Source organism: Rhinoraja longicauda, unplaced genomic scaffold, assembly GCF_053455715.1.
Source record: "Rhinoraja longicauda isolate Sanriku21f unplaced genomic scaffold, sRhiLon1.1 Scf000172, whole genome shotgun sequence".
NCBI classification, from domain to species: domain Eukaryota; kingdom Metazoa; phylum Chordata; class Chondrichthyes; order Rajiformes; family Arhynchobatidae; genus Rhinoraja; species Rhinoraja longicauda.
The window spans coordinates 67,097-91,312 of NW_027601390.1; the positions used below are offsets into that span (position 1 = coordinate 67,097).

General features: G+C 48.4%; 1 protein-coding gene and 1 pseudogene across 1 annotated transcript in view; one reads left to right on the forward strand and one right to left on the reverse strand.

The window, feature by feature from the left end:
- Positions 1 to 24,216, forward strand: part of LOC144590385 (pancreatic secretory granule membrane major glycoprotein GP2-like) — a 33,892-nt gene that overhangs the window by 403 nt on the left and 9,273 nt on the right. The gene's annotated exons all lie outside the window — the stretch shown is intronic.
- On the reverse strand, positions 61 to 17,679 carry LOC144590382 (uncharacterized; annotated as a pseudogene).

The following is a 24,216-nucleotide window of genomic DNA, read 5'->3' on the forward strand; positions in this document are numbered from 1 at the left end:
GATCTGACCAGTTAGGGTAACAAGTTACTAAGGTCCCACCCCACGCCAGCCGGGCGCAGGTCAATTGGGAGAGTAGAGGACCTCCCCAACGCGCTCCAACCCAACCCGGCGTCCATCCCGCGGCGTCTGAGCGAGAGAGCCGTTTCCCGCCACCAACACTCCATCTCCTGGAAAGTGCAAAGAAGTGGACAATGTCTCAATAATGGGCAGATTTCACAATTCTACCCGGTCCCGGCCAGAGCTTTGTCCCATCTGGTTCTAAAACAATAGACTGTAAATGGGAGGGGATCCTCCCTAAATCCCGGCTGTGATCACCCGAAATGAGTTTGGTTTCAGTTTAGTTTTATGGTCACGTGTACCGAGGTACACTGCCAAGCTTTTTTGTTGCGTGCTATCCAGTCAGCGGAAGGACAATATTGACAATCTAGCCGCCCACAGTGTACAGGTACACGATAAAGAGAATAACGCGAATAACGATTAGTGCAAGATAAAGCCAGTAAAGTCCGATCAAAGATAGTCGGAGTGTATCTAGTAATAGGGGCGGCATGGTGGCGCAGCGGTGCAGCTGCCTTCTAAGGCCAGCGATCTGTTTCGACCCTGACAATATGTTCAGTTCAGTTTATTGTATTGTCACTTGTGGTGAGGTACAGTGAAAAGCTTGTGTTTAAAATCGAGCCATCCAAAGTGTAAGATACACGACGAAGGGGAATACGTGAATAACGTTCATTGCAAGATAAAGCCAATAAAATCCGATCAAAGATAATCGGAGGGACTCTGATGAGGTAGATGGCAGTTCAGGACTACTCCCCAGTTGTTGGTAAGATAACAGTGGGGTGGAAACTGAGCCTGAATCTGCAGATGTGCGTTTTCATACTTCTATACCATTTGCCCTATGGCAGAGGGCAGAAAAGGGAGTGACCGGAGGTGCGACTGACCCTTGATGATGCTGGTGGCCTTGCCGCGGCAGCGTTTGGTGTAAATGGAGTCAATTGAATTATCTGGGATTAACTGGAATAAACGGGGATTATCCCATTTACACAATATCCGGGTAGGCTGGGTCGAATCAAACGGGTTGAGAGGGGTTATATTTAGAGTAGTGCCACCCCAAATTCGACATGTTTATATACAGTGCAGCACAGTGACTCAGCCGTAGACTTATTGCCTTCCAGTGCTAGAGATCTGCGTTTGTATGTTATTCACCGAGATGCTGCCTGACCTGCTGAGTTACTCCAGCATTTTGTGAATAAATCGATTTGTACCAGCATCTGCAGTTATTTTCTTATACATGCGTTTGTAAATTAATTGGATTGGAATAATTGTAAATTGGCCCCAGTGTGTGTAGGATGGTGCTAGTGTGCAGGGACCACTGGAACACATGGGCAAGTACTTTGAGTTAAATACATTGGGGCAGTGGGTAGACTTATGACTCCAGCATGCCGGGTTCGATCCTGACCCGCAGTGCAATGTGTGCGTGTGTGTGCGTTTGTAAGTGTCTGTGCCCGTGTGCGTGTCTGTGCCCAGGCTCTTGATCAGCTGGACAAGTGGCCTGAGGAATGGTTAATGGAGTTGAATGTAGAAAAGTGCGATGCATTGCATTTTGCCAGCAACCCATGGCACGGCTTTCACAGTGAATGGTCGGGCCCTGTGGAGGTTTATAGAGCAGAGCGATTGAGTACAGGTGCACAGTTCTCTGAAAATTGTGTCACAGGCAAAGAAGATGGTAAAGAATGTCTTTGGTACATTGACCTTCACTAGTCAGTGTATTGAGTACCGAAGATGGGACACCTTTACAGTTGCTGAGACCACTTTTAGAGTACAGTTTTCAATTTTAATTACCTTACCCTAGGAAGGATGTCATTAATCTGGAAAGATGCGAAGAATATGTCTAAGGATGTTACCAGGGCTGGAAAGGTTGGGTAGGCGAGGACTATATTGGCCAGGAATGCGAGAGTTTTGGACAGGACCTACTGCGAGGCTGTCACGCCAAAGGTCCAGGTCGAGCGAAGGTGGGAGACCCTTTCAGGGGGAACGAACGTGGATTACAGGAGACCCCGGTGGCTGTGCCTATTGCAAACAGGTACACCCTCTTGGGAACTATCGGGGCAGAAGACGCTTCCAGTCCGAGCGGCGGACGTGTTGGCAGATGTAACCCAGGCAAGGAAACTCGACCGGGGAGACCGAAGTCAGGAAGAGCCATAGTAGTGGGTGACTCCATTGTCCGAGGTACGGACAGTAGATTCTGTGGCGGCAGGCGGGACTCGAGGATGCTCTGTTGCCTCCCTGGTGCCAGGGTTCAAGACATCACTGCGAGGCTTCAGAACATCCTAGCGAGGGAAGGCGATCAACCGGAAGTAGTTGTGCATGTGGGCATGAACGACGTCGGGAGGACGAGGAAGGAGATACTGCGACGTGAGTATAGAGAGTTAGGAAGAAGACTGAGAAGTAGGACATTGAAGGTGGTTATCTCTGGACTGCTACCTGTACCTCGTGCTGGTGAGGGCAGGAACAGAGAGATTGGGGATATGAATGTATGGCTGAGGGGCTGGTGCAGGGAGCAGGGATTTAGATTTCTAGATCACTGGGATCTCTTCTGGCGTAGGGGTGACCTGTACAAAAGGGACGGGTTACACCTTAACAGCAGGGGGACCAACATTCTGGCAGGCAGGTTTGCTAGTGCTGTAAGTGTGGCTTTAAACTAAGCAGTGGGGTGGGGGTGGGGGGGGGGGGGGGGTTGACAAACTGGGAATATGAAGATGGAGTTAAAGGGGAAGCGAATACAGGAGAAATTGTAAAGGACTCTCGAATGCATGGGGAGGGATGTTCTAGAAGGGATAAGAGTAAGGTCAGGGCCAATTGTGACCGGTGCGAGAGGGGAGGTGAATATTGAAATTAAAGTATTGTATTTAAATGCGCAAAGTATAAGAAATAAAGTGGATGAGCTTGAGGCTCAGTTAGACATTGGCAAGTATGATGTTGTGGGAATCACTGAGACATGGCTACAAGAGGACCAGGGCTGGCAACTGAATATTCAGGGGTACACAACGTATGGAAAAGACAGGCAGGTGGGCAGAGGGGATGGGGTCACTCTGTTGGTGAGGAATGATATTCACTCCCTTGCAAGGGGTGACATAGAATCAGGAGATGTAGAATCAGTATGGATAAAAATGAGGAATTGTAAGGGTAAAAAGACCCTAATGGGAGTTATCTACAGGCCCCCAAATAGTAGCCTCGACATAGGGTGCAAGTTGAATCAGGAGCTAAAATTGGCATGTCGCAAATGTAATGCTACGGTGGTTATGGGAGATTTCAACATGCAGGTAGACTGGGAAAATCAGGTTGGCAATGGACTCCAGGAAAGAGAGTTTGTGGAGTGTCTCCGAGAAGGATTCTTAGAACAGCTTGTACCGGAGCCTACTAGGGAGAAGGCAATTCTGGATTTAGTGTTGTGTAATGAACCTGATCTGATAAGGGGACTCGAGGTAAAAGAGCCATTAGGAGGCAGTGATCACAATATGATAAGTTTTACTCTACGAATTGAGAGTGAGAAGGGAAAATCGGAAGTGTCAGTATTACAGTATAGCAAAGGAGATTACAGAGGCATGAGGCAGGAGCTGGCCAGAATTGATTGGAAGGGGGCCCTAGCAGGGAAGACGGTGGAACAGCAATGGCAGGTATTCCTGGGAATAATGCAGAAGTTGCAAGATCAATTTATCCCAAAGAGGAGGAAAGATTCCAAGGGGAGTAAGAGGCACCTGTGGCTGACAAGGGAAGGCAAGGACAGCATAAAAATAAAAGAGAAGAAGTACAACAAAGCAAAGAAGAGTGGGAAGCCAGAGTCAAGAGCAACAGAAGATGACTAAGAAGGCAATACGGGGAGAAAAGATGAGGTACAAGGGTAAACTAGCCAATAGTATAAAGGAGGATAGTAAAAGCTTCTTTACGTATGTAAAGAGGAAAAAGTAGTCAAGGCAAATGTGGGTCCCTTGAAGACAGAAGCGGGGGAATTTATTATGGGGAACAAGGAAATGGCAGACGAGTTGAACCGGTACTTTGGATCTGTCTTCACTAAGGAAGATACAAGCAATCTCCCAGATGTTCTAGTGGCCAGAGATCCTAGGGTGACAGAGGAACTGAAGGAAATTGACATTAGGCAGGAAATGGTGTTGTGTAGACTGATGGGACAGAAGGCTGATAAATCCCCAGGGCCTGATGGTCTGCATCCCAGAGTACTTAAGGAGGTGGCGCTAGAAATTGTGGGTGCATTGGTGATCATTTTCCTATAGATTCAGGATCAGTTCCTGTGGATTGGAGGGTAGCTAATGTTGTCCCTCTTTTTAAGAAAGGAGGGAGAGAAAAAACGGGAAATTATTGCCCAGTTAGTCTGACATCAGTGGTGGGGAAGATGCTGGAGTCAATTATAAAAGACGAAATTGCGGAGCATTTGGATATTAGTAACAGGATTGTTCCGAGTCAGCATGGATTTACGAAGGGGAAATCATGCTTGACTAATCTTCTGGAATTCTTTGAGGATTTTAACTAGGAAAATTGACAGGGGAGAGTCAGTGGATGTGGTGTACCTCGACTTTCAGAAAGCCTTCGACAAGGTCCCACATAAGAAGAGGAGTTGAGTATAGGAGCAAAGAGGTCCTTCTGCAGTTGTACAGGGCCCTAGTGAGACCGCACCTGGAGTACTGTGTGCAGTTTTGGTCTCCAAATTTGAGGAAGGATATTCTTGCTATTGAGGGCGTGCAGCGTAGGTTTACTAGGGTAATTCCCGGAATGGCAGGACTGTCATATGTTGAAAGACTTGAGCGACTAACTTGTATGCACTGGAATTTAGAAGGATGAGAGGAGAACTTATCGAACCGTATAAGATTATTAAGGGGTTGGACACGTTAGAGGCAGGAAACATTTTCCCAATGTTGGGGGAGTCCAGAACAAGGGGCCACAGTTTAAGAATAGGGGGTAGACCATTTAGAACTGAGATGAGGAAAAACTTTTTCAGTCAGAGAGTTGTGAGTCTGTGGAATTCTCTGCCTCAGAAGGCAGTGGAGGCCAATTCTCTGAATGCATTCAAGAGAGAACTGGATAGAGCTCGTAAGGATAGCTGAGTCAGGGGTTATGGGGAGAAGGCAGGAACGGGGTACTGATTGAGAATGATTTGCCATGATTACATTGAATGGCGGTGCTGGCTCGAAGGGCCGAATGGCCTCCTCCTGCACCTATTGTCTATTGTCTATTCCTTGATGCGGAGAAGGGAGGATCTCGTAGAGCTGTATACTATCATGATAGAGTGAAAGCCCAGTCTTTTATCCAGAGTAAGGGAATTTAAAAAAACAGACCCATAGGTTAAAGTGAGAGAAGCAAGATTTGATCGGAATCTGACGGACAGGTTTTTCATTCAGAGGGTGGATATATAAAACAAGCTGCTGAAAGAGGTAGTTGTGTATGGTACTATAACAACATTTAAAAACACTTGGTCAGGTACACGGATCGGAAAGGTTTGGAGGGATATGTGCCAAATATGTGCAAAAAGAATGAAGGTAGATGGGGCATCTTGACAGGCATGGGCGATTTGAGCCCGAGAGCCTGTTTCCGTGCTGCATGTCTCTGAATCTAAAACAATTTGCCTTGAATACGACCCACCAGAGTGCTAGTCCTGTCGCCACCAGTCCAGAACAGCTGTGTCATACCTTGCTCTCTTCCTCCAATGCAGCTTCTGTAGTTCATTCAATGCATCTAAATCAGTTTGTGTGCCAATGCATTTCAGCGCAATTGACATTTGATCCATATAACCATATAACAACTACAGCACGGAAACAGGCCCGTTCGGCCCTTCCAGTCCACGCCGACCACTCTCCCTGACCTAGTCTCATCTACCTGCACTCAGACCATAACCCTCTAATCCCCTCTTATCCATATACCTATCCAATTTACTCTTAAATAATAAAATCGAGCCAGCCTCCACCACTTCCACCGGAAGCCCATTCCATACAGCCACCACCCTCTGAGTAAAGAAGTTACCCCTCATGTTACCCCTAAACTTTTGTCCCTCAATTCTGAAGCTATGTCCCCTTGTTGGAATCTTCCCCACTCTCAAAGGGAAAAGCCTACCCACATCAACTCTGTCCGTCCCTCTCAAAATTTTAAAAACCTCTATCGTCCCCCCTCAACCTTCTACGCTCCAAAGAATAAAGACCCAACCTGTTCAACCTCTCTCTGTAGCCTAAGTGCTGAAACCCAGGCAACATTCTAGTAAATCTCCTCTGTACCCTCTCCATTTTGTCGACATCCTTCCTATAATTTGGCGACCAGAACTGCACACCATACTCCAGATTCGGCCTCACCAATGCCCTGTACAATTTTAACATTACATCCCAACTTCTATACTCGATGCTCTGATTTATAAAGGCAAGCATACCAAATGCCTTCTTCACCACCCTATCCACATGAGATTCCACCTTCAGGGAACAGTTATTCCCAGATCCCTCTGTTCCACTGCATTCCTCAATTCCCTACCATTTACCCTGTACGTCCTATTTTGATTTGTCCTACCAAAATGCAGCACCTCACACTTATCAGCATTAAACTCCATCTGCCATCTTTCAGCCCACCCTTCCAAAAGGCCCAAGTCTCTGTAGACTTTGAAACTCTACTTCATTACTAACTACACCACCTATCTTAGTATCATCTGCATATTTACTAATCCAATTTGCCACACCATCATCCAGATCATTAATGTAAATGACAAACAACAGTGGACCCAACACAGATCCCTGGGGCACTCCACTAGACACTGGCCTCCAACCTGACATACAATTGTCAACCATTACCCTCTGGTATCTCCCATTCAGCCATTGTTGAATCCATCTTGCAACCTCACTATTAATACCCAATGATTTAACCTTCTTAATCAACCTTCCATGTGGAACCTTGTCAAATGCCTTACTGAAGTCCATATAGACAACATCCACAGCCTTGCCCTTATCAATTTACCTGGTAACCTCTTCAAAAAATTCAAGAAGATTAGTCAAACATGACCTTCCAGGCACAAATCCATGTTGACTGTTTCTAATCAGTCCTTGTTTGTCCAAATAATTATATATATTGTCCCTAAGTATATTTTCCATTAATTTTCCCACCACAGACGTCAAACTAATAGGTCTATAATTGCTAGGTTTATTTTTAGAACCTTTTTTAAACAAAGGCACAACATGGCACAACATGCGCAATGCGCCAATCTTCCGGCACCATCCCCGTTTCTAATGGCGTTTGAAATATTTCCGTCTTGGCCCCTGCTATTTCTGCACTAACTTCCCTCAATGTCCTAGGGAATATCCTATCAGGACCTGGAGACTTATCCACTTTTATATTTTTCAAAAGTGTCCGTACCTCCTCTTCTTTAATCCTCATAATTTCCATCACTACTCTACTTGTTTCGCTTACCTCACATAATTCAATATCCTTCTCCTCGGTGAATACCGAAGAAAAGAAATTGTTTAATATCTCCCCCATTTATTCCGGCTCATCACATAGCAGTCCACTCTGACTCTCTAATGGACCAATTTTATCCCTCACTATCCTTTTGCTATTGACATATCTGTAGAACCCCTTGGGGTTTACTTTTACATTACTTGCCAAAGCAGCCTCATATCTTTTTTTCGCTTTTCTAATTTCCTTCTTAAGATTCCTTTTACATTCTTTATATTCCTCAAGAACCTTATTTATTCCCTGCCGCTTATATTTATTGTATATCTCCCTCTTTTTCCGAACCAAGTGTCCAATTTCCCTGGAAAACCAAGGCTCTTTCAAATTATTATTCTTTCCTTTCCACCGAACAGGGACATAAAGACCCTGTACTCTCAAAATTTCACCTTTAAATATCCTCCATTTCTCTATTATATCCTTTTCATAAAACAAAAAGTTCCATTTCACTCCTTTTAAATCCTTTCTCATCTCCTCAAAATTAGCCTTTCTCCAATCCAAAATCTCAACCCTTGGTCCAGATTTGACCTTCTCCATAATGATATTGAAACTAATGGCATTGTGATCACTAGACCCAAAGTGCTCCTCAACACATACCTCCGTCACCTGACCCGTCTCATTTCCGAACAGGAGGTCCAACACGGCCCCTTCTCTGGTAGGCACCTCTACGTATTGCTGCAAAAAACTATCCTGCACACATTTTACAAACTCCAAACCATCCAGCCCTTTAACAGAATGTGATTCCCAGTCTATATACGGAAAATTGAAATCACCCACAATCACTACTCTGTGCTTACTACTAATATCTGCTATCTCCTTACATATTTGCTCTTCCAATTCTCGTTCCCTATTTGGCGGTCTATAATACACCCCTATAAGTGTTGCTAAACCTTTCTCATTTCTGAGTTCCACCCAAACAGCCTCCCTAATCAAGCCTTCTAGTCTGTCCTGCCAAAGCACTGCTGTGATATCCTCCCTGACAAGCAATGCCACACACCCACCTCTTGCCCCTCCGATTCTATCACATCTGAAACAATGAAATCCTGGAATATTTAATTGCCAATCGCAACCCTCCTGCAACCATGTTTCACTGATCGCCACAACATCATACTTCCAGATGTCAATCCAGGCTCTAAGCTCATCCACCTTTCTTACAATGCTCCTAGCATTAAAATATACACATTTAAGGGACCCATCATTTCTTATTCTCAGTTTATTTCTTTTCCCTTCTTTCTCTCCTACATATTGGGTCTGAGTGTTTCCCTTTTCTGCCTCCTGCCTCTCACACTGCGTATTAGCTATCTATGTTTGAGTCCCTCCCCCCAACCATACTAGTTTAAAATCTCCGCAATTACCTTAGCAAATCTCCCCGCCAGGATATTGGTTCCCCTCAGGTTCAGATGCAACCCGTCCTTTTTGTACAGGTCATACTTCCCCCAGAAGAGGTCCCAATGATCCAGAAACTTGAATCCCTGCTCCTTGCACCAGTTCCTCAGCCACGTATTTATCCAGCATTGGCAGTGTACTAAGTCCACCTCAGGAACGTTTTACAGAGAGGTTCTACCAATCCCATTCAAAATTTGGAATCTTAAATGCTCCCCGCTGCATCTCTGAGGCAATGTTTGAAATATACATCAGTTCTACCACAGCTCAGTCGCTCGGGTGGAGTGCAGGTCTTCCAATGCAGCTGACTGCGTGGGTAGCGAAATCAGTGTTGCCATTGCAGGTGTTTTTCACTGCAACCAGGCATAACGAAACAGTGAGTCTGGCAGCATCTCTGGAGGAAAGGAATAGAAAAGGAAATCTGAAGAAGGATCTTGACCCAAAGCGTCACCTATTAAGGCAGAGTCACGTTGCCAAGACACGGGCGTATATAGTGAAGCGCCTGGGCAGGTTAAACGGGCATCGTCGGGTACATTGAGTAGCACCAACTCTAGCAACAGCGAACGAGGACCAGCCAGTCCAAAGCAGTCTCTTGACCCCACCACCAATCACCAATCACCGGCCGTCTCCACGGTGCCCGTCCCCTCCACCACCCCTGCCTCCTTCCGGCACGCCCGCCGGCAGATCCCAACTGAAGCTCCGCGCCGCGTCGGGGCAAGGCCTGTCCCAAGTGCTGTTTCATCAGGCCGCAGGGCAAGGTTTCTCCTTCCTCCTCCTGCTCCTCATCTTCATCCTCTCCGCGCAACATGGCGTAACAGAAGCCCACCCTTTTCTATTCCCCCACCGCACCGTCACAGCCCTGTCAGGGTCCCCAGTGGACGTGCAGCTGGATGATGCCCTGTGCCCAGCATAGAACCTGGGGAAAACCTCAGGCTTTTGTTCACCAGCGCACACTGGCCCAACCCCCGGTGGGATACGTGAATCAGCGATGAGTCCACCCGGTAAGCGGCCAGGGTGGATAAACCCGATTTGCAGATGTACAGACCCGAATCAGATGTCTGGGCCTGGGATGGTCAAGGAGGGAATATAGGGTGGGGTGACTGCCCAGCTTACCCAGCGGGCCACGGTTGAAACTGAAGCCTCGGGGTCGAGCGAAGATGTGGGGTTCGGCTTGAGGTTGGCCTAGGCCGAGATACTGCCACTACACTGTGCCTTCCTTTGCTTCGGACACCGCTGGGTAGCGCAGGCTGAATGGGTTGTGAGACAGGAAAGCCAGCGAGCAAAGAGCCGTGCCTGAGCAATTGGCCTCGCCCCCATCCTGCCTCAGGAAACGGGCCAACCACCAGAAGGGCCAGCAGGCCCAGTTAGGGCCGTCTTAATGCATGGGCCTGATGGGCACTTGCCCGGGGCCCCACGAGCATAGGGGCCGCATGCTGATCTGTGTATGTTAAGTGACTTGCAATAAATAAATACTACTTTTATAATGTAGGTTCAATAAGTGTTTTTTTCGCAACAATGGGGCCCCGTGACCTCAACTTTGATGGCGTCACCTGTTAGGACGAGAAAGCATCGCATCTTGGGAGGGGTAGTGTGGAGGGAGCGTTGTGCCACGGGTGGGAGCGTGATTAAGCAGGGAATACTGTTCTGTGGGACGTGCAGTGAGCAGGGAATGCTGCTCTGTCGGAGGGGCAGTGTGGATGGGAATGCTGCTCTGTGAGAGGGGCAGTGAGGAGGGAATGCTGCTCTGTGGGAGGGCAGTGAGCAGGGAATACTACACGGTGGGAGGGGCGAAGATGAGGGAGAACCGTGTTGTCGGAGGGGCGCTGAGAACAAAAGTTTTCCTAACTTCCCTCTAATTTCACTCAAACATGTTCTACATTCCTTTGGGCTTTCCGCACCGTTGAGTTCTCAGTGTCTGGCAGAAACGTTGTGTTCTCTTTGGGTTCTCTCACTGTCTGTACACCTTGTTACCCATGAAGCGCCTCCTGTTTTTTCTCGGAAACATGTTTACCCTGAAGCTCCTCTTTAACAGTCTCCCTCTGCTCTGACGTGGATTCATTTTTAGTTTCCTATCCACTAATGCACAATTGTTTCTCAGTCCATTAAATATCTCAGCTGAATTCAGCACTTCCCTTAAATTTCTGTCCTTACCCAGAATGATGGCAAGTTTTGGATTTCCCCCCTTCCCCCAGATGTTCCTCCCTTCCTACCAGCTCCTTTCCCATCCCCCCAAGCATCACTCAGACCATTCTCGCATCTAAATCCTCATCTCCTCCCCCTTAAGCTCTCCTCACTCAAAATCTGCACTCCTCTTGCCCCTCATAGCCTCCCTCCGTCCACTCAGATAGCTTCCCGCCTCAGCCCCTCTTCCTCCCAATTCAAATGCTCCTCGTTTCCCCAAAGAACATCTCAACTCAGTCTCTCCTCCCATCAATCCCTCACAACTTAGATGCTCCTCCCCTCGGTCCCTCACAGTTCCAACCTTTCTCACAGCTCAGTCCATCCTCACAGTTCAAACACACCTCACAGCTCAAACCCTCCTCACAACTCAGTCCATCCTCACAGCTCAGTTCATTCTCGCAGCCCAGACCCTCCTCACAGCTCGGACCCTCCTCACAATTCGGACCCTTCTCCTCTCGGTCCTCTCAGTCCCTCACAACTCAGAACCTTCTCTCACTCAGATCCTCATTTCCTTTCCCTTGGGCCATCGTCACTCAACATCTACCCTACAGGTCTTCTATCTACCCTCATAGCCCCCTTCCTTCCCCACAGACTCTTCCCTTCTCCACTCCTCTCCATTTACTCTATTCACTTCCCTTCAGAACCTCTCAACTCAGACCCTCCTCCCTCCCACACGGACCCTCTTCTCCTCAGTCCCTCTCAATTTAGACCCTCCTTGCCTCAACCCCTCACAACTTAGAACCTCTTCCTGCGGGCCGTCACAACTCAGACCCTCCTCACAACTCAGACCCCCCCTCACAACTCAGACCCTCCTCACAACTCAGACCCCCTCACAACTCAGACCCCCTCACAACTCAGACCCCCTCACAACTCAGACCCCCTCACAACTCAGACCCCCTCACAACTCAGACCCCCCTCACAACTCAGACCCCCCTCACAACTCAGACCCCCTCACAACTCAGACCCTCCTCACAACTCAGACCCCCCCTCACAACTCAGACCCCCCCTCACAACTCAGACCCCCCCTCACAACTCAGACCCCCCTCACAACTCAGACCCTCCTCACAACTCAGACCCCCTCACAACTCAGACCCTCCTCACAACTCAGACCCCCCCTCACAACTCAGACCCCCCCTCACAACTCAGACCCCCTCACAACTCAGACCCCCTCACAACTCAGACCCCCTCACAACTCAGACCCCCTCACAACTCAGACCCCCTCACAACTCAGACCCCCTCACAACTCAGACCCTCCTCACAACTCAGACCCCCCTCACAACTCAGACCCCCCTCACAACTCAGACCCCCCTCACAACTCAGACCCCCCTCACAACTCGGATCTTCCTCCCCTCGGTTTCTCACGACTGAGACCCACTTCTCCTCAGCCTCTCACAGGTCTGACCTGCCTCCTCTAAATCCCTCACAACACAGTCCCTCCCTCTCTCTCCCCCTCAGGCTGAGACCCTCCCCTCTCCCCATCAAAGCCTCATTCCTTCCCCTCAGTCTACCCCGCCCCTCCTCCTTTCCTCTCCATTTACTCTCCTCACTTCCCCTCAGAACTCAACTCAGTCCCTCCTCCCCCGGTCCCTCACAACTCAGTCCCTCCTCCCCTCGGTCCCTCACAACTCAGTCCCTCCTCCCCCGGTCCCTCACAACTCAGTCCCTCCTCCCCCGGTCCCTCACAACTCAGTCCCTCCTCCCCCGGTCCCTCACAACTCAGTCCCTCCTCCCCCGGTCCCTCACAACTCAGTCCCTCCTCCCCCGGTCCCTCACAACTCAGTCCCTCCTCCCCTCGGTCCCTCACAACTCAGTCCCTCCTCCCCCGGTCCCTCACAACTCAGTCCCTCCTCCCCCGGTCCCTCACAACTCAGTCCCTCCTCCCCTCGGTCCCTCACAACTCAGACCCTCTTCATCTAAATCCCTCACAACTCAAGACGCCGCCAATCGCCCGCGCACGCGCTCTCTCTCCCGCGCGCGGAGCCGGGACGTCGCCCTCGCGCGGTGACGGTTGGAAGCAGCGGGGACGCGTTGCGCAGGCGCCGTGTTTCCAACCGGCCGCGGGGCCGCTCTGCGCGTGCGCTACTTTTCCAACCTTCACCGCGCGAGGGCGACGCGCTCCCGGCTCCGCGCGCGGGAGAGAGAGAGCGCGTGCACGGGCGGTTGGCGGCGTCCAATCGCCGGGCGGAGGGTGGAGCAGAGAGGGAGGGAGGGAGGGAGGGACTGAGCTGTGAGGGACCGAGGGGAGGAGGGTCTGAGTTGGGAGGGATATCGGTCAGGAGGTTCCGAAGGGAAGTGAGGAGAGTCTGAATAGAGTGGAATGGAGGAGGGACTGAGGGGCAGGATGGGACTGGGCTGAGAGGGGAAGGAGGCTTTGAGTGGGAGAGTAAAGAGGACTGACGCGCAGTATCTGAGTGAAGAGGGGCTTAAGGAGAAGGGATGGGGAGGATCTGAGTGCAAGAAGTGTTTGAGGGGCGAGAGGAGGGACATGGAAGAAGCTGCCTGAGGGAAAGGGAGGAACATCTGAGAGAGTGGGAATCTAAGACTTTCCAACATCATTAAATGCACAAAGATAAAATAGTAGGGAAGGAGCAAAATCTTGCTGCGGTATTGACTGGGCTAAGATACAAGTGTGTAAACATGGGCAGGAAACTGATCAGAAACTGAGTCTACATCAGAGCAATGGTAGACCGTCAAGGAGGAAGTTCATTGGGTTGAGATTAAACATGTTCCAAAACAAAGCAGGAGGCATTCAGTGGGTAGCATGGTTTATAGTGGGTGAGAGGACCAGTGAGGGAAGTTTCTGTCAGACACTGAGATTCCAAAACTGCACAAAGCTTGATTGAATGTAGAACATTTTAGAGTGAAATTTGAGAGAAGTTAGGAAAGCACGGTATTAAAATATATTGGCTGTAACATTAATAGAAAAGTAAGGGTGTTTTACAAGTACATTAAGATGATAACAACTGACGAAAAGACTTAGGGCCGATGGAACCAAAAATTGACCATTCTGCAGTGGCAGAGGATTTGGGTAAGGTTCCAAATGAATACTTTGCCGCTACCGTTACAAAATAAGGGTGAAGGGTTGATGCAAATGAGTGAGAAATATTGTAACGCATTAATATAGTAAGACGAGAGGTATTAAAGGGTTTGGAACCTCGACACAGTTGAACTCCACACCCAGATGGTGTTGGCGTTTGCATCTCAAGGGCAGGATAGTCGGTATTATGCTTTTATTCTTCGGACGAATAAACACACATGCTCTCATACATCGGTGTTGCTTTAACCGGAAGAGAAGACTTTTATTTTGTTTTCATATGCATTTTATATCTGGTACACCGGTAGTGACGTCAGTATAAGAGCACATCTAAACAGTTTCGGTTTAACATCCAACACCCCCACTTGCTCTTATGCTGTGTATTACATTTAACAACATATACAACATAACTTAATCTGATTACATTCTCTGTATCACCACATTTTACACATTTACAGTGTTCAACCTTTCAAAAAAAAAAAATGTTGTTATGATTTTACACTCCAAACATATAATCCCTGAATTTCTCAGTTTTAAACTTTGTTGCAGGCTTAGTTAAGATATCTGCAACCATGTCTGCTGTTGGACAATACTCAAGGATTACTTTCTTATCACTGAGTGCAGACCGAATGAAATGATACCTAATGTCGATATGTTTGCATCTTTGTCGGTTCACTGGGTTCTTTGATAATGCAATCGCACCTTGATTGTCCTCAAAGATTTTCACTGGCTCGTACTGGCAATCTTTGTCCATTCCTTTCAATAGCTGCACAAGATAAAAGCTCTCTTGTGTAGTAGCCGCCATTGCCATATATTCGGCTTCACATGTGGATAAGGCTACTGTCTGCTGTTTCTTGGATTTCCATGAAATAACAGGCCCATTTTCAGACAAACTAAAACAATATCCTGTTGTGCTTCGCCTGTCATTTTGATCTGCCGCCCAGTCAGCGTCACTGTATGCAACAAGTTTTGAGTTTTTCCTCTCTTTTCTTGTAACACAGCTCCTGGTTTATAGTACCCTTTAAGTACCTCAACACATGTTTGGTAGTTATCCTATGTTGTTCTTTAGGCTCTGCTAGATATTGTGACAGTTTACTGACAATCCAGCTTAAATCAGGCCTTGTACATGTCATCACATATATCAAGCTGCCTACCACTTCCCTGTATTGTGTTGGATTAACAGGCTCATCATCATCATAAAAGTTTTGTTTCTGTTCACATGGAGTTGACCTTGTTTTACAGTCAGACATTCCAAACTTCTCCAGTATTTTTGTTATGTACCTCTTTTGGTTCATTTTTATTTCTCCCTCTGTCTGTGAAAAATCAATGCCTAGAAAATGTCTAAGTTTCCCACGATCTTTCATATTAAACTTTGCACTTAGCATTTCTTTCACACCATTGAGATATTCTTTATCACTGGCAGCAATAATTAGGTCGTCAACCCACATGATCAGAATTATTCTCTCATTTTCAGTCTCTTTACTGTACACGCAGTGATCTGCTGGATTTTGTGCGAAACTATTTTTACTGAGATGATCATGCAGCATCTTGTTCCAGTTCCGTCCTGACTGTTTCAGTCCATACAGTGATTTGTTAAATTTGCAGACCAGCTTTTTACCTGTGTCTGTTTTCACTTCAAATCCTTCAGGTTGTTCAATATACAGCTCACAATCAATTGGAGCATGTAGATAAGCTGTTTTCACATCCATCTGGTGTAATTCCAAATCGTACTGAGCTGCTAGCTGCATCAGACTGTGCACTGATGTCATGTTAGCTGTTGGGGAAAACGTCTCCTTGTAATCTATTCCTACTACTTGACTATACCCCTTTGCAACATACCTGGCTTTGTATGTCTCAGTCTTATCTGAAGATTCTTTTACTGCAAACACCCACTTCCCCCCCACTGCCTTTTTGCCCTGTGGTATTGTGGTTAGAGTGTATGTGTCATTTTCTTTGAGAGATTTGATTTCCTCCTTCATAGCTTTAGCCTAAATGTCAGATTTTGATGAACTCATAGCTTCTTTGAAGGTTTGTGGAACATTATACATCACTCTGTAGCAGTAGTCTACATTTACATTTATCTGGTCATCCTCTTTTACTTTACACTCATAGTCTCGTAAGTACTGTGGGCTTTTCCTTTCTCTCTTAGGATAGCGTGTGCTCTGACTATTTTCACCCTGTCCAGTTTGAGTGTTGCTATCACTCTCAATAGTATCCGTGTGTGACTTCAGTGTCACTTCTGGACTCTGATCAGTCACCTCTGCGTTTGGTCTGGGGGATGTTAATCTCTTCCCAGGATGGTCATCATCACTCATCTCCATATCTGTCTGAGTTTGGCATTCAGTTACACTTTTTGTTATGAACTTCACTAGTCTGTTTTTGAGAACTCGGTAGTAGACTAAGTATGCAGGGCTGTTTTTGTCATAACCTACAAAAATCCCTTTTTCACATCTTGAGTCTAACTTCTTTTTGACTTGTTTGTATGAGAAACAGACTGATCCAAACTTCTTCATTTTTGAAAGATTAGGCTTTCTGCCTGTCACCATGTAGTGTGGAGTCTGACCAACACGTTTGTTGTAGCATCTGTTGCGGATTACTGCAGCAGTCATTACAGCAAATGTCCACAATTCTTTCGGTAGGTTACTCTCGAGTAGCATGCACCTTGCCATTTCAAATAGCGTTCTCCAGTTTCTCTCAGCTGTCCCACTTTGATGGGGGGAGTAAGGTGCGGAGGTTTCATGCCTTATGGCATTTCTACTGAGCAATGATTGGAAATCTGCTGCTGTGAACTCTGTGCCATTATCAGATCTTATGCACTTAATTTTTCCATAGGGGGCCGCGTCCGCTATGAACTTTTCTGTAGCTTTTATAGTGTCACGTTTTGTTTTCAAGAAGTAAACAAACACTTCTCCTGAGTAGTCATCTGTGAAAGTTTGTATGTATTTGTATCCATCTTTTGCTTCTGGCTCTATAGAGCCAGCCAAATCAGTATGCACTAACTCAAGTGCTTCTTTAGCCCTTACATCTGGCTCTCTGTTCCTGCTCTGTGCAAATTTGCCTTTTATACAGACCTCACAGTTGAGTTTGGACTTATCAACTTTACCTTTGATTTTCATGCCCTCTGTTACCCTCTCTAACTGTGATACATCATCATAGTTACAGTGACCAAGTATCTCGTGCCAAGTTTGAATATCATAACACCCGTGACATCCGTCATTAGTTTTATGACTTACAGTGTTTAGATAGTATAGTCTGTCGTACTCCTTAATGTCGAACTTGGTACCGTTCTTGTGGATGAGCTCGTTGCTGCCTTGGCGAAAGATCACTGAAGCTCCGGTGGTCGTTGCTGCCTTGACAGAGAAGATGTCCTGTGGGAATGATGGGATGTACAACGCCTTTCTCAGCGTCGTCCTCACACGACGGCCCTCGCTGTCTCTCAGGTACACCTCTGCTTCGCCTTTCCTCTGTGCGACACCGCTCGTCCTTGTCCCGTCAGCCAACTCGATGAAGTGTTTGGCGGGCTGGAAAGTCTCATCAAAGTTCTTAAACTTTTCAATGTCTGTGATTATGTGTGACGTTGCGCCCGTGTCGACCATAAGCTCTTTACGAGTCTCTTCACTTGCCTGGCAGTCATTTATTTTGAATGCAAATGTGTGGTCGTTGGAGTTGGATGCTTGTTTCACGTTGTCTCGCTTTTACTTTCTGCAGTTTGCCTCCTTATGAGTGGGGCTCTTGCAAAAACTGCACCACTGTCTCTGTTCTTTACCGCTGCGCTCTCCGCTGCATTCCCACGCTTTGTGTCCCGTCTGACCGCAGTTGTAGCAGGTGAATGTCTTCTCTGAGCCTTTAGTCCTTTCTTTCACCCAACCTCTTGCTTTCATTACGTTGTCGTCACTCATATGGCCGCTAAATCTTGTGCTCTCGTAGCTTCTCAACTTGGTCTTAAACTCACCAAAAGTTGTCTTCTCATCACCCTGTGTTATGTGGATGGCAAATGGCTTAAATGTCTCTGGCAAGCCTTTCAGAACCATGGCAATCAGCAGCCCGTCACTAAGAGCCTCTCCAGCTTTTCTTAGTGCTGTAATCGCCGTTTCTGCACGAATAATGTATTTTGTTACACTTTCGTTTATGGCCTTTTTCAGCGACGTCAGCTCGGTGTAGAGGCCGGCCGATCACTCGCTGCTTCCCTGTTTCCGCGTAATGGCTCCTCAGTAGCTGCAACGCTTTTCTCCCGTCGTCCGCCGCTTCTCTCATAATGAGCGACGAACTTTTGTCGTCTAGCACTTGTATCAGCTCGGCGTAGGCTTTTTCGTTTTTCTCGGCTTCCCCGTCGTCTTCTTCGCCGGTAGCCAGCTCGTTCAGAATTGTTGACTTTAAGCCTTGTAGCCGCAGGTGGCCTAAAAATTTGTTTCCCATAATTCGTAATTCTTTTCATCTCCGTCGAAGCATAATCTGTTCCATCGGCTTCCACCATCCCTCCTGGGCCCATAACCTGTTGGCGTTTGCATCTCAAGGGCAGGATAGTCGGTATTATGCTTTTATTCTTCGGGGGAATATACACACATGCTCTCATACGTCGGTGTTGCTTTAACCGGAAGAGAAGACTTTTATTTTGTTTTCATATGCATTTTATATCTGGTTTTCGAGGATGTAACTAGTAGAGTGGATAAGGGAGAACCAGTCGATGTGTTATATCTGGACTTTCAGAAGGCCTTCGACAAGGTCTCACATAGGAGATTGGTGTACAAACTTAAAGCACACGGTATTGAGGGTTCAGTGTTGAGGTGGATAGAAAATTGGTTGGCGGACAGGAAGCAAAGAGTAGGAATTAACGGGTCCTTTTCGGAATAGCAGGCAGTGACTAGTGGGGTACCGCGAGGCTCAGTGCTGGGACCCCAGTTATTTACAGTGTATATTAATGATTTGGACGAGGGAATTGAATGCAACATCTCTAAGTTTGCGGATGACACGAAGCTGGGTGGCAGTGTTAGCTGCGAGGAGGATGCTAGGAGGCTGCAGAGTGACTTGGATAGATTAGGCGAGTGGGCAAATGCATGGCAGATGCAATATAATGTGGATAAATGTGAGGTTATCCACTTTGGCGGCAAGAACAGGAAAGCAGAGTATTACCTGAATGGTGACCGATTGAGAGAAGGGGAGATGCAACGTGACCTGGGTGTCATGGTGCACCAGTCATTGAAAGCAAGCATGCAGGTGCAGCAGGCAGTGAAGAAAGCGAATGGTATGTTGGCATTCATAGCAATGCGGAAGTGACGTGACGTGAGAAGTGCGGAAGTGACGTGAGAGGACGCTGGCGTTGTTTGTTCGCCGCTTCTCACCACTTCTCTGTTTGTATTAATTTTGCTGTTTTTGGAAAGATTTTCTCTGTTTGCATTAATCCTTCTGCTTGGACTAATCCTTCTGCTTGACCCTCCTGGCATCATCTGCCCAGCTCTACCACCGTTGCCTCCGCTGCCTCCGCACCCTTGGTCTTCTCACTCCTGTCTGTGCTCCTGTCTCTGCTGGCTTGGACTGCTCTCCTGTGGGTTACCTGGACAGCTAGCTAGCTCCCTGCTAGCCACCGCTGCAGTCATCGAGCTGCAGGTTACTCGCTAGTTGCTAACGCTAACAGCTGCCCGGCTACCTCCTCTGCCTGCACGTCCTCAGCTCCCTATTAACCCTCAGGCTGCTCAGCTTCCTCGATCCTCCTCATAGGCCTTGCTCTGGATCAGCCTGTTGTGCCTGTTGTGACGTTTTGATGTGCTAGCCCGCGGTAGCCGGCATTGCACTGAGGTACTTCGCTGCGAGGCTGCTCCAGCTCAACAACCACTCCACTCCGCCATGCATCTCTGCCATCATCAACCACGGACTTCTACGACGACCCAGATACATCCACAGAGGCTCCGGTCACAAGTTTGCTTACTCCCAGACCGGTCACTCCATCCCTACACTCTGGTCAGCTGAGCGGACTTCCACTCGTCGATTACATCATCACAACAACGCACACGAGCGCGCCCCCTGTCTGCAAACCCTGGCAAAATCACCCGTGTCCATCCACACCATACAAAGCAACATGAAGCTCACTCTGTTCAATATCCGGTCCCTCAACAATAAAAACCACATTCTGAATGACTTCATCCTGGAAAATAAACTGGACTTCCTCTGTCTGACTGAAACCTGGCAACAACCTCTGGATTACCTCCCACTCAACCTCATTACACCCAACGGATACTCCTACATCAATAAACCACGCTCGGAGGGCCGAGGTGGTGGGATTGCCGTAATTCACCGACAGGACTTCAAGATCAGCCTCATCTCCATCTCATCTGCTCCTTCATTTGAATACCTGGCTTTCAAACACTCTGGCCACACACAATTAGTCATGGCAGTTGTCTACCGTCCTCCCAAACCACACCCATCATTCCTTTCTGACTTCTCTGACTTTCTGACCCAGCTCTGTTCTCTCTCCCCCTCAATCCTCCTCCTCGGTGATTTCAACATCCATATGGACTCCACTGACTCCACAATAACCGCTGACTTCACTGAAATACTCAACTGCTTCAACCTCACTCAACACGTCAATTTTCCCACCCATAACCGTGGGCACATTTTGGACCTTGTCTGCTCCACTGGACTAAATCTACATCACCTCTCTGGCTCCGACTCCACCCTCTCTGATCACTTAGCCATCACCATGTCCGTCAACATTCCCACCCCAGCTCCAAGGCGAAAACGCAAAATCAACTTCCGTAAGCTGAACTCTGTTTCACCTACCTCGCTCTCATCCTCCCTCTCAGAAATAATGTCCGCCTCTCCCTTCGTTGACCTCCAAAGCCCCTCAGACCTCACTGACTACTACAACCGCACTCTCTCCTCCTGCCTCGACCAGCTTGCACCTATAAAAACCAAAACAGTTTCCTTCACCCACTCTGCTCCCTAGTTTACCCCCGAACTCCGCATGATGAAAACTCATGCCCACCAACTTGAAAGACTCCGCAACAAAACAGGTCTCACAATTCAGTCCCAAGCCTACAAAGACCACCTGCAGCACTACAAAGATGCCCTCTCCCCGCGCCCACTCCACCTACTACTCTCAAATAATTCACTCTGGCTCCGGAAACCCAAAAGCACTCTTCTCTACAATAAACAAACTCCTCAGCCCCCTGGACACCATCTCCCAATCATTCACAGTTGACAAATGCACCACTTTCCTTTCATTCTTCCAAAGCAAAATAGACAGCATCTACAGCACCTTAACCACCAACGCACCTGCTCCCCCTCAAACCACCTGCCCCCCCTTATCCTGTCAACCCCTGCCTCAGTTCTCCCCAGTCTCCACCACGGACCTCTCTGACCTCTTCACAGGAATAAAAACTGCCACCTGCTCTCTGGACCCCATCCCCTCCAGCTTTGTCAAGGCCTGCCTTCCTGCTCTCTCTCCACTTATCACTGCAACAATAAATTCCTCCCTGTTCATTGGCATCATCCCGCCATCCCTCAAAATCGCTGCTGTCACCCCCATTTTGAAAAAACCTGGTCTCAACCATGACACCCCAAACAGGTTCAGACCAATCTCCAACCTACCCTTTCTGTCCAAAGTTTTGGAACGTGCTGTAGCTTCCCAACTCAAATACCACCTCTCTACCAATAACCTGTATGAAACTTTCCAATCTGGATTCCGCTCCAACCACTGTACTGAAACTGCACTCCTCAAAATCACAAATGACCTTTTCCTCTCCTCCGACGCTGGCAACCTCAACATCCTCATCCTACTTGACCTCAGCGCCGCCTTTGACACCATAAATCACTCCATTCTCCTCACCCGACTTGAAACCTCCTTTAACATCACCGGCACAGCCCTATCCTGGTTCAAATCTTACCTCTCTGACAGGCACCGGTTCATCTCCATTAACAACTGTAAATCCCCCACCGCTCCCCTCCCCCAAGGTGTCCCCCAAGGCTCAGTCCATGGCCCCCTCCTCTTCATCCTCTACCTGTTCCCCCTTGGTCAATTAATCCGCCGTCATGGTCTCAACTTCCACTGCTTCGCCGATGATATCCAGCTCCTCATCTCCACCAAGTCAATCTCCACCACCACACACTCTACACTGACAAACTGCATCACTGAAATAAAATCTTGGCTTCAATCAAATTTCCTCAAACTCAACTGCAACAAATCTGAAATCATCATCATTGGTCCAAAAACGCTCACCAAATCCACCCAAAACTTCATCCTCAATATTGATGGTCTCCCAGTATCCACCTCCCCTCACATCCGGAATCTTGGAATCATCTTTGATCAAACCCTCTCCTTCGACAAACACATCAAACACATCACAAAGACAGTCTTCTTCCACCTCAAAAACATTGCCCGTCTCCGTCCATCCCTCTCCTTCACAGCTGCAGAAACCCTCATCCACGCCTTCATCACCTCCCGTCTGGACTACTGCAACAGCCTCCTCTATGGCTCACCCTCAAAAATCATCAGTAAACTTCAATACATTCAAAACTCCGCTGCCCGTCTACTCACCCACTCCCCGATCCGTGACCATATCACCCCCGTCCTTTACAAACTCCACTGGCTCCCCATCCCCCAGAGAATCCAGTACAAAATCCTCCTCATGACCTACAAAGCCCTCCATAACCTGGCCCCATCCTACCTGACTGACCTCCTCCACAGGCACACTCCCACCTGCACCCTCCGCTCTGCTGCTGCCAATCTCCTGTCCCCCCCCATCCGGACCAAACACAGATCCTGGGGGGACAGGGCTTTCTCTATCGCTGTTCCCACCCTATGGAACTCACTTCCCCAAACCGTCAGAGACTCCTCCTCACTCACCACATTCAAAACATCACTGAAGTCTCACCTCTTCAGCACTGCCTTCAACCACTGAAGGTCACCTCACCTTCTGTCTCCTTTCTCTGTTCGTTTACTTATTTATCTATTTATTCACTTCTCTATGTTCTAGAAATCCCTGTAAAGCGTCTTTGAGTGTTTGAAAAGCGCTATATAAATGTAATGCATTATTATTATTATTATTATAGCAAGAGGATTTGAGTTTAGGAGTTTAGTGAACTTCCCGCATCTAGCCTCTCCAACCCCTTAAGAATTTTATATGTTTCTATAAGATCCCCCCTCAGTCTTCTAAATTCCAGCGAGTACAAGCCTAGTCTATCCAGTCTTTCTTCATATGAAAGTCCCGCCATCCCAGGGATCAATCTGGTGAACCTTCTCTGTATTCCCTCTAAGGCAAGAACGTCTTTCCTCAGATTAGGAGACCAAAACTGCACACAATACTCCAGGTCTCACCAATGCCCTGTACAACTGCAGTAGAACCTCCCTGCTCCTAAACTCAAATCCTCTTCCGTCCATTCACAGACCTCCCAACCCTTCCGAATTTGGCAGAAAGTTTCCGCTTTCTTATTTCATTCCCGCCATTCTGATTTTGGCTCACATTTTTCCGCAAAACACATGCCTCGCCGCTTGCCACGTCCCGCCGCTCGCCACAGCCCGCCCCACCGCTCACCTCGTATCTGGCCTGGCCTGGCCTACCCGCTGGCCCGTACTCGCTGCTGTACTCACCTCGCCTCTAGCCTGGCCTTGCCTCTAGCCTGTCCTGGCCTCGACGCTAGCCTGGTCTGGCCTCGCCACTGGTCTCGCCTCGCCACTGGCCCAGCCTCGGCGCTAGCCTCGCCTCAACTCATTGCTCACACGGCCTCGCCTCGCCGCTGGCCCGGCCTCACCTCCCCTCTTGCCTCTGGTCTCGCCTCGCCTCTTGCTCCTCGCCTCGCCTCTCGTCGCTGGCCTGGCCTCGCCGCTGGCCTAACCTCGCTGCGGAGCATGAGACCCGTTGATGTTGAGAGGGGATGGGGGGGGGGTTGGGGTGCGGGGTGCGGGGGAGGGGGCCAGTGTAGTGGGAGAGGGAGTGGGGGCCGGGGGGTTGGGGGAGAGTGGGGTTTGGCGGGGAGTGCGGCAGTAGGGGTCGGGGAGTGGATTTGGGGGGAGAGGCGAGGAGGGGTGGGGGGGGTGGGGAGAGGGGGGGTGGTGGGGAGAAGGGGGGAGTAGGGTTGGGGGGGACATGGACCGTTGTGATTTGCTGTTGAAGACCACTGGAGCAAGTATGTCTTTAATT